Source organism: Carica papaya, chromosome 2 (genome assembly GCF_054855325.1).
Source record: "Carica papaya isolate Zhongbai chromosome 2, ASM5485532v1, whole genome shotgun sequence".
Lineage (NCBI taxonomy): Eukaryota > Viridiplantae > Streptophyta > Magnoliopsida > Brassicales > Caricaceae > Carica > Carica papaya.
The window spans coordinates 29,625,379-29,638,114 of NC_142310.1; the positions used below are offsets into that span (position 1 = coordinate 29,625,379).

General features: G+C 33.7%; 1 pseudogene; it reads right to left on the reverse strand.

Moving 5' to 3' along the window:
* Positions 1-2,199: 2,199 nt before the first annotated feature.
* On the reverse strand, positions 2,200-2,862 carry LOC148268949 (secreted RxLR effector protein 161 pseudogene; annotated as a pseudogene).
* Positions 2,863-12,736: the final 9,874 nt, after the last annotated feature.

Genomic DNA, 12,736 nt, shown 5'->3' on the forward strand with positions numbered 1-12,736 from the left:
ATATTCTATTTGTATTAAAATTGTAATTTTAATTTACTTTAATTAATATAAAAATATGAACAAATTAATTTTATTAAAAAATTAGTAAAGAAGAAAAGATTTTATTTTTTGTTTTTAATAATTCAAATATAATTATATTTTTCATTTTAATAATTGATATAATTAATTCATATTAAAATCTTAAATTAATCCTTTCATTTTTCAAAATTTTTGACATAAAAAATTGTCAACTATTTTAAATAATATTAATTAAAATATATTTATTATAAATTTATCATTATATTAAACTTCTCATTTAACACACATTTTTTTTTCTATTTGTATGTATATGTGTGTATATGATAGATTATAATACTTGCATGACACTTAGGAAAAAATAAAAATAATAATTTAATCTGATCTATTTGTGCTTAAAAATTATATTGCATGTTAAAAATAAAATTTAAAACATATCTGACAGTGAATTATCAAATTAAAATTATTTAAAAATACGAACATTTTATACGTATTTATACCAAAATTAATATTTACCGTTTAACTTTTTGATTAAACGTAACGTATGTACAAATTAAACAATATAAATATATTAAAATTTTTTAACAAAATCTTAAGAGAGAATCCACCGTGACACTGGCTAATTTTCTAATTCCCTTCTCTTACTTTTCAAAAACCCCACACACATATTTATATTTTATATATATATATATATATATATATATATGACATGGGTGGAGGAGTTCCTTTTGGACTCTCTCTCTCCACGTCCAAATTTATTTGGACTCATCCACCTTTTTTTTTTTCTTTTTTTCACCCAAAGATATATATATATATATCTCATATATATGTATATATATTTCTCCTTTTAAATTATTATTATTTAATAAAATAATTTTATAAATCAATTTAATTTCAAATTAAATTTTATGATAATCTCAATTATTATAATAATCAGACATATTATATTATTATATTAATAATATAATAACTAAAATAAATAAATATTAATTTTAAATTTTAAAATTAAAAAAAAATTTAATATATTTATAATATTAATTATATTCTCAGCGCTAATAAATAATATAATAATATTCTATTTAAATTAAAAATTTTATTTATTTGATTAAATTAAATTTTTTAATTTAATTCTTAAATAATTAAAATAATTAATCTATTTAACAAAAGTCAGAACACTTATTTGTGTGCAATCTCAAATGTTCAACACTAAACTGGTAGCAAATTAGTTAAAATAATTTGCTAATTAAGATTGGTATCTAGCAACACTACTCAACGAACGAATAACATTAAATGTACAATTACTCTCAAGAACCTGCTAAAGAAATATGTAATATTTTCTTCCGTTATTATTACTCCAGGTTAACTCTAGGATGTAGTTTAACAGTCAAATCCCAATAGATAATCAACTATATTTTATATCAATTATAATTGACTAATGAATGACATAAGAAACTCTTTTCTTCCTTCATTCAACTACCCTGACTAAAGTCTTAATTTAATCATTATAATGAATGACAACATAAAACTTAAACTTATTACCGAATTTGACAGATCACATCTTGATCAATCATTAATTCTATAAGTATTTAATTACACTCAATATCCTTTCAATTATAGTTTTATGACAATAGGTGTCCAAAATCAAAGTGTAATAAATGATTTATCAATTACTATGATTATCTCAGGTCTAAGAAAATTCTTACATCTTATCAAAATAAGAAAATATTTTATTGACAGTTTAAGATAATATTAACCATTAGAAATTTTTAATTGGTTCGGTTCAATGATCATATCTCCATATGCATCATCTATATATATGATTTAATTAATGAGATCAATTAATCTTTATTTTATAGAGACCATCACATATATATTAGTCTTATTGGATCATTAATGTCTCATTTTAATGATCAAACGACTAAGAATATTTTAAATTAAGTCATGAAATATTTTACGCTCATTATTAATATCCTCATCTTGATATAAAACCTACAAATTTAATTAAGAACTTTATCACATAAATTAAACGATATAATAATAAAATATTATTGTCATATATTAAAATAAATTGTTAAATAATAATGTATTCAATATATTACACGAATAATTAGATCGTGGACATAACACTTATATCTCCAATAATCTCTCACTTGCACTAGATCCAATTTGTCATGTACTCCATTCCTAACTTCCACTTATGCTTGTCAAACTCCTTTGCACCAAGAGCTTTAGTGAACGGATCAGCTGCATTATCCTTTCGATCAACCTTTTAAATTGAACGTCCCCACGTTCAATGATTTCTCTAATTAAGTGGTACCTACGCAAAATGTGTTTGAACTTTTGATATGATCTCGGCTCTTTTGCTTGAGCGATCACTCCAGTATTGTCACACAATAATGGAACTGGACCTTCTATTGAAGGAACCATGCCAAGTTCAGTTAAGAACTTCTTCATCCAAACAGCTTCCTTAGCAGTTTCACTTGCCGCTATATATTCTACTTCGATCATTGAATTAGCTATCGTACCTTATTTGAAACTTTTCTAACTCACTGCACCACCATTTAAGGTGAAAATATAATCAGATTTAGATTTACTATCATCTTTATTTGAAGCAAAACTTGCATCGATATAATCTTCTAGTTTTAACTCAGATTCTCCATAGATGAGGAGTTGGTCTTTAGTTCTTCTCAAGTACTTAAAAATGGTTTTTACCACTTTCCAATGTTCCTCACCAGGATTTGTCTGATATCGGTTAAGCACTCCTAGTGCATAAACCACATCAAGATGTGTACATGTCATGGTATACATGATAGCTCCCACTGAATTAGCATACAGGACTCTACCCATTTTTTCTCTCTCTTCAGAGGTCTTAGGAAAATTCTCTCTACTTAGAGTACTTCCAGTGCTTATCGGTAGATAGCCCCTTTTAGAATTTTCTATATTAAACTTCTTCAAAATGGTGTCAATATACATAAACTGGGAAAGTCCAAGCAACTTCTTAGATCTATCTCTATAGATTTTTATCCCAGTATATAAGCTATTTCTCCCAAGTCTTTCATGGAGAACTGTTCAGATAGCCAAATCTTTATATTTTGTAATGCTGGTATGTCCTTCCCAATGAGTAATATATCATCTACATACAACACTAAAAAAATAATCGTACTCCCACTAGCCTTTTGTACACACAAGATTCCTTTTCGCATTTAACAAAATTGAACCTTTTAATTGTTTTGTTAAAATGAATATTTCAACTCAGAGATGCTTGTTTTAATCCATAAATGGATCTTTATAGCTTACAGATTTTATCATGATCAAATGGGGATATGAAACCTTCAAGTTGTGTCATATACACATCCTCTTCTAACTCACCATTTAGGAAAGCTGTTTTCATATCCATTTGTCACATCTCATAATCATAGTATGCAGCTACAACAAGTAGAATCCGAATAGATTTGAGCATTGCTACAGGAAAAAATGTTTCGTCATAATCGATTCCCTCCTTTTGACGATACCCCTTAACAACAAGACGGACTTTATAGGTCTCCACCTTTCCGTCTGCTCTAATTTTTTTCTTAAAAACCTACCTACAACTAATAGGCTCTATATCCATTGAAGTTTCAACCAAAGTCTAAACTTTATTTACCTTCATGGATTTTATTTTAGATTCCATGGCCTTTATCCATTTCTCATAATCAGAACCTTGCATAGCCTCTTTATAGGTCTTGGGGTCATCATCATCATGATTAACCTCATTTGTTACATCATCTTGCATTAAAAGATTTAACCTGTATGGTGCATGACATCGTCTACCAAACCTTCTAAGAGGTTCGTGTATAACTTTCTCACTTTGTACTAGATTAGGTTGCTGTTCAATCTGATTTTGAACAGGTTCATTAACTAGTCCTTAAACAACGCTTGTTTCTTGAACCTTAACTATTGCAGATGACAACTTCCTTGCCATCTTCAAAATATCTAGTAAAGGTTGCTCAACTTGCTTCTCATGATCCTCTTCTTGTATTAATTCATTAGTTTTTTGAACTTCATCAAGTTCAATTCTTTCACTATAATTTCCTTCAAAAAGAAATTTCCTTTCCAAAAAGGTTGCTCCTCTGGCCACAAACACTTTATGGTCAGATGGGTTGTAACGGCCCCGAAAATTTAAATGAGATATATGTATTAAAAATGTCAAATGCGGAAGCGTAATAAAAATTTTGATTAACATCCCTTACACAATAACCAAAACGTACTCAAATCATGAAAGAACAAACTAACTAAAAGAGATACTCGAGATAAGAACTATAAATATAACTATGAACTCTTTAGGCGTCCCCTTCGCCATCTTCCTGCGGAACGGGCTCGGGAACAATGTCTCCCTGATCTGAAATGGTTAAATAAGGAATGAGCTACACCAGCCCAGTAAAGACATCACACTATCTCACCGCCACGGAAGTAAAGGCGAGTATAAAACAAAATAACAAATGGAGCATAATTTATAACAAATTCTTTTATCAATAATAAAATCCTTTACTGTCCACTTACCTCAGCGAAATCCATGAAAACAACATCTGAAAATAATAAACTTATAATATCATGAAATCATATACACTTTGTAACACAACATATATCACACATTTACATTTCAATCATCAGGAAACAGATTTTCTCTTTTACCAGTCTACTAGTATCCCTGGGGATCCATAGGGGGTCCCCTCTACACGTGAACCATTAACATTCACAACCTGATTCCAGGGCCGTTCTCATACCCCGTCCGGTATGAAAGACCACATTCCCGGTAGGGTTCCCTACGGACCCGGTCCGTCCATCATCTCCCAGGATATCTAGTCAGGCTGTCCACACTATCCACTTATCAATTCACATAACCTTTTTGCCTTTTTCCTTAATCTCAATCATCCAATCATACAAAACATGTAAATCAGTAATTGACACCAAATAAGACAATACAGTACCGGGTTCACCATAATATAAATCATAATAAAAGAAATATAGTTCATTCATATGAGACCATAATATAATTACATCAAACATCATGCTGTATTTAATACTGAAAATTAAATCAAATAATAACAGACCAACACAGTATCAGACTCGTGCTCCATTGGCAACCCTAAATCAATTATACATCTATAAAGTCACACAGTACAGTTTAATTATTTATTTAGCTTTAATACCGTGATAGGAAATAGGGTGAGAGGTCCTTACTTGTTTCGGGGTCTGAATACGGCTCTACAGTGCGCCTACAGACTGTCCCTAATTTCCCTGAATTTTTTCTGGAAAACTGAAACGCACTACCGGTACCTGCACGTGTCCCAAAAAATCCCAAATCAGACCTAGGGCCCCTTTCGGCCAATATCGCAATTCCAGCACGGCGGCTCCGCCGTGCTCCAGCGACGGTGCCGCCACTTGCGGCGGCGATTCGCCTCGGGTTGACCGTTTTCGGCCGTTTTCAGTCGAATTCGGCCACACTTGCATCAGTCCCTGCAATAAAACAATCCTAGGGCCCTCGGTGGGCCAAAAAATTACGAAAAACTGAAACTTACCGGCGGTGGTGCTCTCAGGTGCGGCGGCTCCTCCGGCGTGAGTTACATTTAGATGTTTGGCTCCGATCAACCTGTAGAGAAGAGAACGGTGATCACAGTGGTATAAAAATTGCATCGAACGGAGGCCGGGAAGGGCCTCATCGGAGGCAAAAATCGAGGAGGGGCGCGGCAGTGCCGCTAGGCTTCGGCTGGGTTTTTTGGCCGTTTGGCCGGTGGTTTGGCTCCGATTTGGCCATAGGCGGACTCAGCATCGAAAAACGAGCAAGGGGGAGAAAATTTACCTCGATCAGCGGTCAAAAACTTTCCCGGTGCGGCGGCAGGTGGCGGCGGCCGGCTCCTCCGGCGTCTGGTTCTTCTTCTCCGGCGAGGCACTGGCGGCTAGGGTTTTTGTGGTCAGGTGTGGGTGGGGTTATTTATACCCTTTGCCTTTTAATCTCAACCGTCCATCAAGATTAAATATGGACCGTTCGATCGCGATTTAATTGGGATTAAATCTGGGCCGTTCATCGCGATGCAATCTTGGCTGTCTGTGCCTGATTGAATCTGGGTTGTCTGTGCGCGTGAATCCGGGCCGTCCATGCGCACGTTTGATCTGGGCCGTCCGTGTGCGTGGGAACGGATCTGGGCCGTCCGATCGCGCGCACGCGGATCGCCCACGTGGCCCGTTCCCTGGTCAGCGTTGCCTTGCCATGCGGTGCGTCCTGGTTGGCCGGGGCTGCTGACCGGGCCGCTGATGTGGCTGCTGACGTGGCACAACTTTTCTAAATTGTGTTTTGACCCTCGGTTTCTGATTTTCTTTTCAAAAAAACCCCTAGAATCCAAATTTTCACTTTTTTTCCCAAAATCAATTTCAATTAAATCTAAATAATATTTTTACCCAATTTTATCACTATTATTATTTTTATTTTCATTAAATTAAATTAAATAAAAAAAAATCAAACAAATAAATAAAAATAAAAATAAATAAAATAAAAAATTTTATTTTTATTTGGGTGTTACATGGGTGATAGAAATAATATTCATTGTTTCTTTAGAATACCCAATGAATTTGCACTTATCAGATCTTGAGTTAAGTTTATCAGTTTATAATCTCTTAACATAAGTTGGACAACCTCAAACTTTAACGTGCTTAAAACTCGATTTACGTCCTTTCCATATCTCATATGGTGTTGTAGAGACTGATTTAGTGGATACTTTATTTAAAAAATATATTGCAGTTTCTAAAGCATATCCCTATAAATTAATTAAAAGATCTGTAACTCCATCATTGATCTCACTATATCTAATAAGGTTCAATTTCTTCTTTCGGACATACTATTGTGTTGTGGTGTTCCAGGAGGGGTTCATTGTGGGATAGTCTTATTCTCTTTAAGATATCTAGTAAAATCATCACTGAGATATTCTCCTTCTCTATCAGACCTTAGCACTTTAATGTATTTGTCAATATATTTCTCAACTTCACTATGGAATCTTTTGAACATTTTAAAAGACTCAGATTTATGTTTCATAAGATATACAAATCCATATTTTAGACATATCATCAGTGAAGGTAACAAAGTAAGAATATCCTCTTCTGGCTTGAGTTTTCATGGGGCCACAAACATCAGTATGAATTACTCTCAATAATTCAGAAGCTCTTTCTCCACTTCCAACAAATGGAGATTTGCTCAATTTTTCTTTTAGATAAGATTCACAAGTTGGATATGATTCATAATCATATTTATTAAGGTAACCTTCCTTATACAACTTGTTTATTCTTTTATATCCACCATGACCAAGCCTACTATACCAAAGATATGTATAATTTACTTAATCATCTCTTTTTCTCTTAAGACTAGAAACATGCAAAACTGAGTTTTCATTCATATAAGGTAAGACATAAATACCATTTTGGAGATAACCATTTGCATATAAATCATTATCATGATAAATAGAACAAACTCCATTATTCGAAATAATACGAAAACCATGTTGGTCTAAAAAAGATATTAAAATTATGTTCAAAACAAATTTAGAAACGTAATAACAATCCTCCAACAAAAATACCTTGCCTGTAGGCATCCTAAGAGAAATTGGTCCTAAAGCTAGAGCTGCAACTTTTGCATCATTCCTAACTTGAAGATTAACTTCTTTTTTATTCAATCTTATATTAATTTGTAATTTTTACAATGTATTGCAAATGTTAAAATGACTATAGGTATCTAATACTAATACAGATGATTTAATATAAGTTAAGAAAATTATGAAAACACTTTTCATTAAGGTCTCACATTATTTTTTTATCTTTTAGATATGCAAGATACTCCTTACAGTTTCTCTTCCAAAGTCATTTCTTCTTGCAGAAGAAACATTCAGCATCAGATTAGTCAGCTTTTGTCTTATCTTTGGGTTTGGTCATACCACCCAAAGGTTCAACGGATTTCTTGGGCTTCTTTTTACCCTTACCCTTCCTTTTAGAAGAATTGCCAACCAACATGACAGTTCTTTTCTTCTTCTCAGATACAATTTGATTTCTATAATCAATCAATATATTGAGCATATCATGAAGATCACAATCCATTTTATTCATGTTGAAATTAATAATAACTTGTGAAAAAGACTCAAGTAGTGACTGCAAGATCAAATCTTGAGAAAGTTCTTTACCTAGTGTGCACCCTAATTTTTAAAGTTCTTCAATAAGACCAATCACGTTCAAAATATGGGGCCCAACTGGAGAGTTAGCAGTCAACTTGGATCCAAATAAAGACTTAGATAACTGGTATCTAGCTGTCCTACTTTGTGCACCATATATATTCTTAAGATTATCGATGATTGCATGGGGATCCATATCCTCATGTTTCATCTGGAGTTCAGAACTCATAGAAGCAAAAATAATGCATTTGGCAGTAAGATAATCTGTCAAGTATTTCTGAAAATCTTTGACTGCCTCAGCATCATCCTCAGGTGGGGTCTCTCTGGCAGGCTTATCGATCATGTCAATAAGTTTTTCATGCATGAGAACAATTCTCATATTTCGGTACCAGTTATCAAAATTTAGTTCAACCAATTTATTGGCATCAAGTATGTCATGCAGTGATATAACAAATATATTGAGAAATCTGGAATTTAAGAAAAGAAATGCAATAATATAATAATACATTTACATATATCATAAAAAATGAATTTTTTATCTAAATGACATTTTCACTAAATAAATCAAATAATTTAAAGAAATTTATATTTTAATTTAGTGGAATAAAGTAATCCCCTAACATTATGAATGAGTCTCTTGATAGTCAAATTGATTCTCACACATATTTTAAAAGTAAGTAATGTTACCAATTGTATCCCTATATAACTTCCATAAATTGTTTTACACTAAATAGTCTCCTTGTTGTCAGGTCGTTTGTACGCCCAGAACGTGGGCATTTTTGTAATTTCCTCATTTATTATTTATTCAGCCAAAAAAAAAAGAGAGGCAGCGTGGTGGCGCAGAGAACGGGAGAAGAAGAAGGAAGCGAAGACGTGCACGTCGCGAGCGGGAAGAGATGGGTTTTCGTGATTTTTGGAGAACCTTCAGTGCGGGGATGCTGATCTAAACCGCTTCGCTCCACTATAAGCAGCGAAGTGGCGCAGAGAACGGGAGAAGAAGAAGGAAGGAAGGACGTGCACGTCGCGAGCGGGAAGAGATGGGTTTTCGTGATTTTTGGAGAATCTTCAGTGCGGGGATGCTGATCTAAACAGCTTCGCTCCACTATACAGAACGAAACTCGAAGACAGAGAAAGGAGGAATCCCCAAGGCCAAAGAGGCGTAGAGAGAGAGAGAGGCCGAGAAGAGAGAGAGAGCTCATCTTCTCCATGAACTCTTCGCAAGATACTCAGAAAATCCCCTCAAATTGTTCTTTTCACTCTTTATTTTCCTTCTACTCGCAGAACCAATTACTGGCCTCTACTTATTGACATAAGCACAAATATCACCCATCTCTGTATTTTCTTCAGCGCGACTCCAAACAGCTCAGGCCATCTCTGTCACAGAAGAAGCTCTCTCTCTGCTGTCCTTAATTTTCGAGCGGCAATCATATACATTGCAGCTTATCATCACCGAGACCCAACCTTCATTGCACAGTTGATCGGAGCCGAATCACCAAAGCACGAATCTCACCGGAGAGCCGTCGCACCTGAGAGCACCGCCGCTGGTAAGCTTCAGTTTTCTGTAATTTTTTGGCTCCACGAGGGCCCTAGGGTTGTTTTATCGCAGGGACAGATGCGAGTGTGGCCAAATTCGGCTGGAAACGGCCGAAAACGGCCAACCCGAGGCGAATCGCCGCCGCAAGCGGCGGCGCCGTCGCCGGAGCACGGCGGAGCCGCCGTGCCGGAATTGCGATATTGGCCAAAAAGGGGCCCTGGGCCTAATTTGAGATTTTTTTGAACACGTGCAGGTACCGTTAGTGTGTTTCAGTTCCCCGGGAAAAATTCAGGGAAAATTAGGGACAGCCTGTAGGCGCACTGTGAAGCCGTGTTCGGACCCCAAAATGAGTAAGGACCCCTCACCCTATCTCCTATCACGGTATTAAAGTTCAATAAATGATAAAATGGTATTTCATGAATCAACGAATGTGTGAAAATTGCTTAAGGTCGCTAATGGAGCCCGAGTCTAGTGTGTTTGTCGGTTAACTGTTATTTGGCCTGTTTTACAGTTTTAAATGCAGTATGAGGTTTGATGTTTTCATTTTATAGTTTCGTGTGCATATTTTACTGTTTTACTGATTATGGATCGAATGACTGGGATGTTGATGCTGTATGTTGTCTGTTTGGCATAAATTACCGTTTTGCTTGTTTGCATGTGGATTGATGATGCTGACTGAGGGAAAAGAGAATGAAAGATTATGTAAATGGGTAATTGTATAATGTGGTCAGCCTGACTAGATATCCTGAGAGATGGTGGACGGACCGGGTCCGTAGGGAACCCTACCGGGATTGTGGTCTCCCATACCGGACGGGGTATGGAGATCTTATGTGTTTTGGCGCCCATACCAGACAGGGTATGGGGACGGCCCGCTTCACCCTCATACCGGACGGGGTAATGAGGTTTATAGTTTTGGCGCCCATACCGGACGGGGTATGGGGACGGCCCTGGAATCTGATTACAAGTATTAAGGGTAACGGGTAGCGGGACCCCTATGGATCCCCATGGATACTAGTAGACTGGTGAATGAGGAAAAGTAATTGTGAAATGATTGAATTGCAAGGGTGTGATAAGTATTATGTTACACAGTTTATATGATTTCATGATGATGATAATGTTATTGCTTTCGTATATTGTTTTATGAATTTCACCGAGGTAAGTGAATGGTAAAAGGTTTTATTACTGATAAATGAGTTTGTTGTAAATTATGCTTCATTGGTCTTTTTGTGTTTTCTACCTACCTTTACCTCCGTGACGGTGAGATATCGTGATGCCCTTACTAGGCTAGTGTAGCTCATTCCTTATTTAATCATTTCAGATCAGGAAGACATTGTTCCCGAGCCCGTTCCGCAAGAAGACGACGAATGGGACGCCTAAAGACTCCAAAGTCATATTCATAGCTTTACTTTCAAATTTCTCTTTTAGTTAGTTTGATCTTTTATATTTTAAGCACATTTTTCTGGTTTCAGTGTAAGGGATGTTAATCGAATTTTGACTTCGCTTCCGCATTTGATATTTTTAATATAAATTTCATTTTAAATTTTCGGAGCCGTTACATTGTTCCTATTAGTATAGTTGAGTATAATTATTATAATGTCCAAGAATTAATAAAATTTAGTATTTTATGGGTAGTCCAAACAATTAATATAAAATCAAAATAATTCTTTTTATATATGCATCTCTTGTAACAAATAATTTTATTTTATTTTTGAAGTACAAGTCTCATATTTCTTAGACCATTAATTGTAAATAAAAAATAAATAAATTTATTTGTTTTGATAGCAAATTATATAATAAAATATCTTCATGAACTTAATTTTAAATTAGAGAATATAATTATCAAAATAATTGTAAAGAGTATAGTGATCAAATTACTAGTATAAAATTAATCTTATTCAAAATATCTACATACAATTAGTCCTAATAAATTTACATTATATGTAATACTTAATTCAAAATTACATAAAGTACAAACATACATGTAATAATTAAAAATTAAATATGATATATATTTACGATTAAAAATTTCAAAAATTATTGTAAATATATAGACAAAATATTCAAAAGAAATAATTTTTTTGACTCACATTACATACACATATACATATCTATATATATATATATATATACATCATATATATATTGGTGCAGTGGGTAAAGCCCCTGCCCAATTTTTCTTCATTATATATACACATATCATATACATATATATATATATATATTTGTTGCGGGAGTACAACAACTAGCAGAAAAAAAATTTATGTATCTATATCTCATATATATATATATATATATATATATATATATATATATATATTGTAGGCAGTAATTTTCCAGCAGCTACATTAATTTTCAGTAGCTTAAATTTAAGATCTGAAATCAAAAATTAAAATTTAGTAATATAATTTAAACACAAAAGCTATGACTTTGATACATGGATTGTAATATGTGCATAATACGCAGTGAAAAATAAAAATAAAAATTTAATATAATCTATTTATATTTAAAAATTATATTGCACGTGAAAAATTAAATTTAAAATATAACTATAACAGATTTTTAATTTAAAATTACTCAAAAATACAAACATTATATGTATATTTATACCGAAACTAATTTTTGCTGTTCAACTCTTTCATTAAAAGAATATGTAACGGCCCCGGAAATTTAAAATGGAATGTATATTAAAAATATCAAATGCGGAAGCGAAGTCAAAATTCGATTAACATCCCTTACACTAAAACCAAAAACGTGCTCAAAATATAAAAGATCAAACTAACTAAAAGAGAGATTCGAAAGTAAACTATGAATATGACTTTGGAGTCTTTAGGCGTCCCCTTCGTCGTCTTTTTGCGGAACGGGCTCGGGAACAATGTCTTCCTGATCTGAAATGATTAAATAAGGAATGAGCTACACTAGCCCAATAAAGACATCACGATATCTCACCGTCACGGAGATAAAGGTGGGTAGAAAACACAAAAGACCAATGGAGCATAAT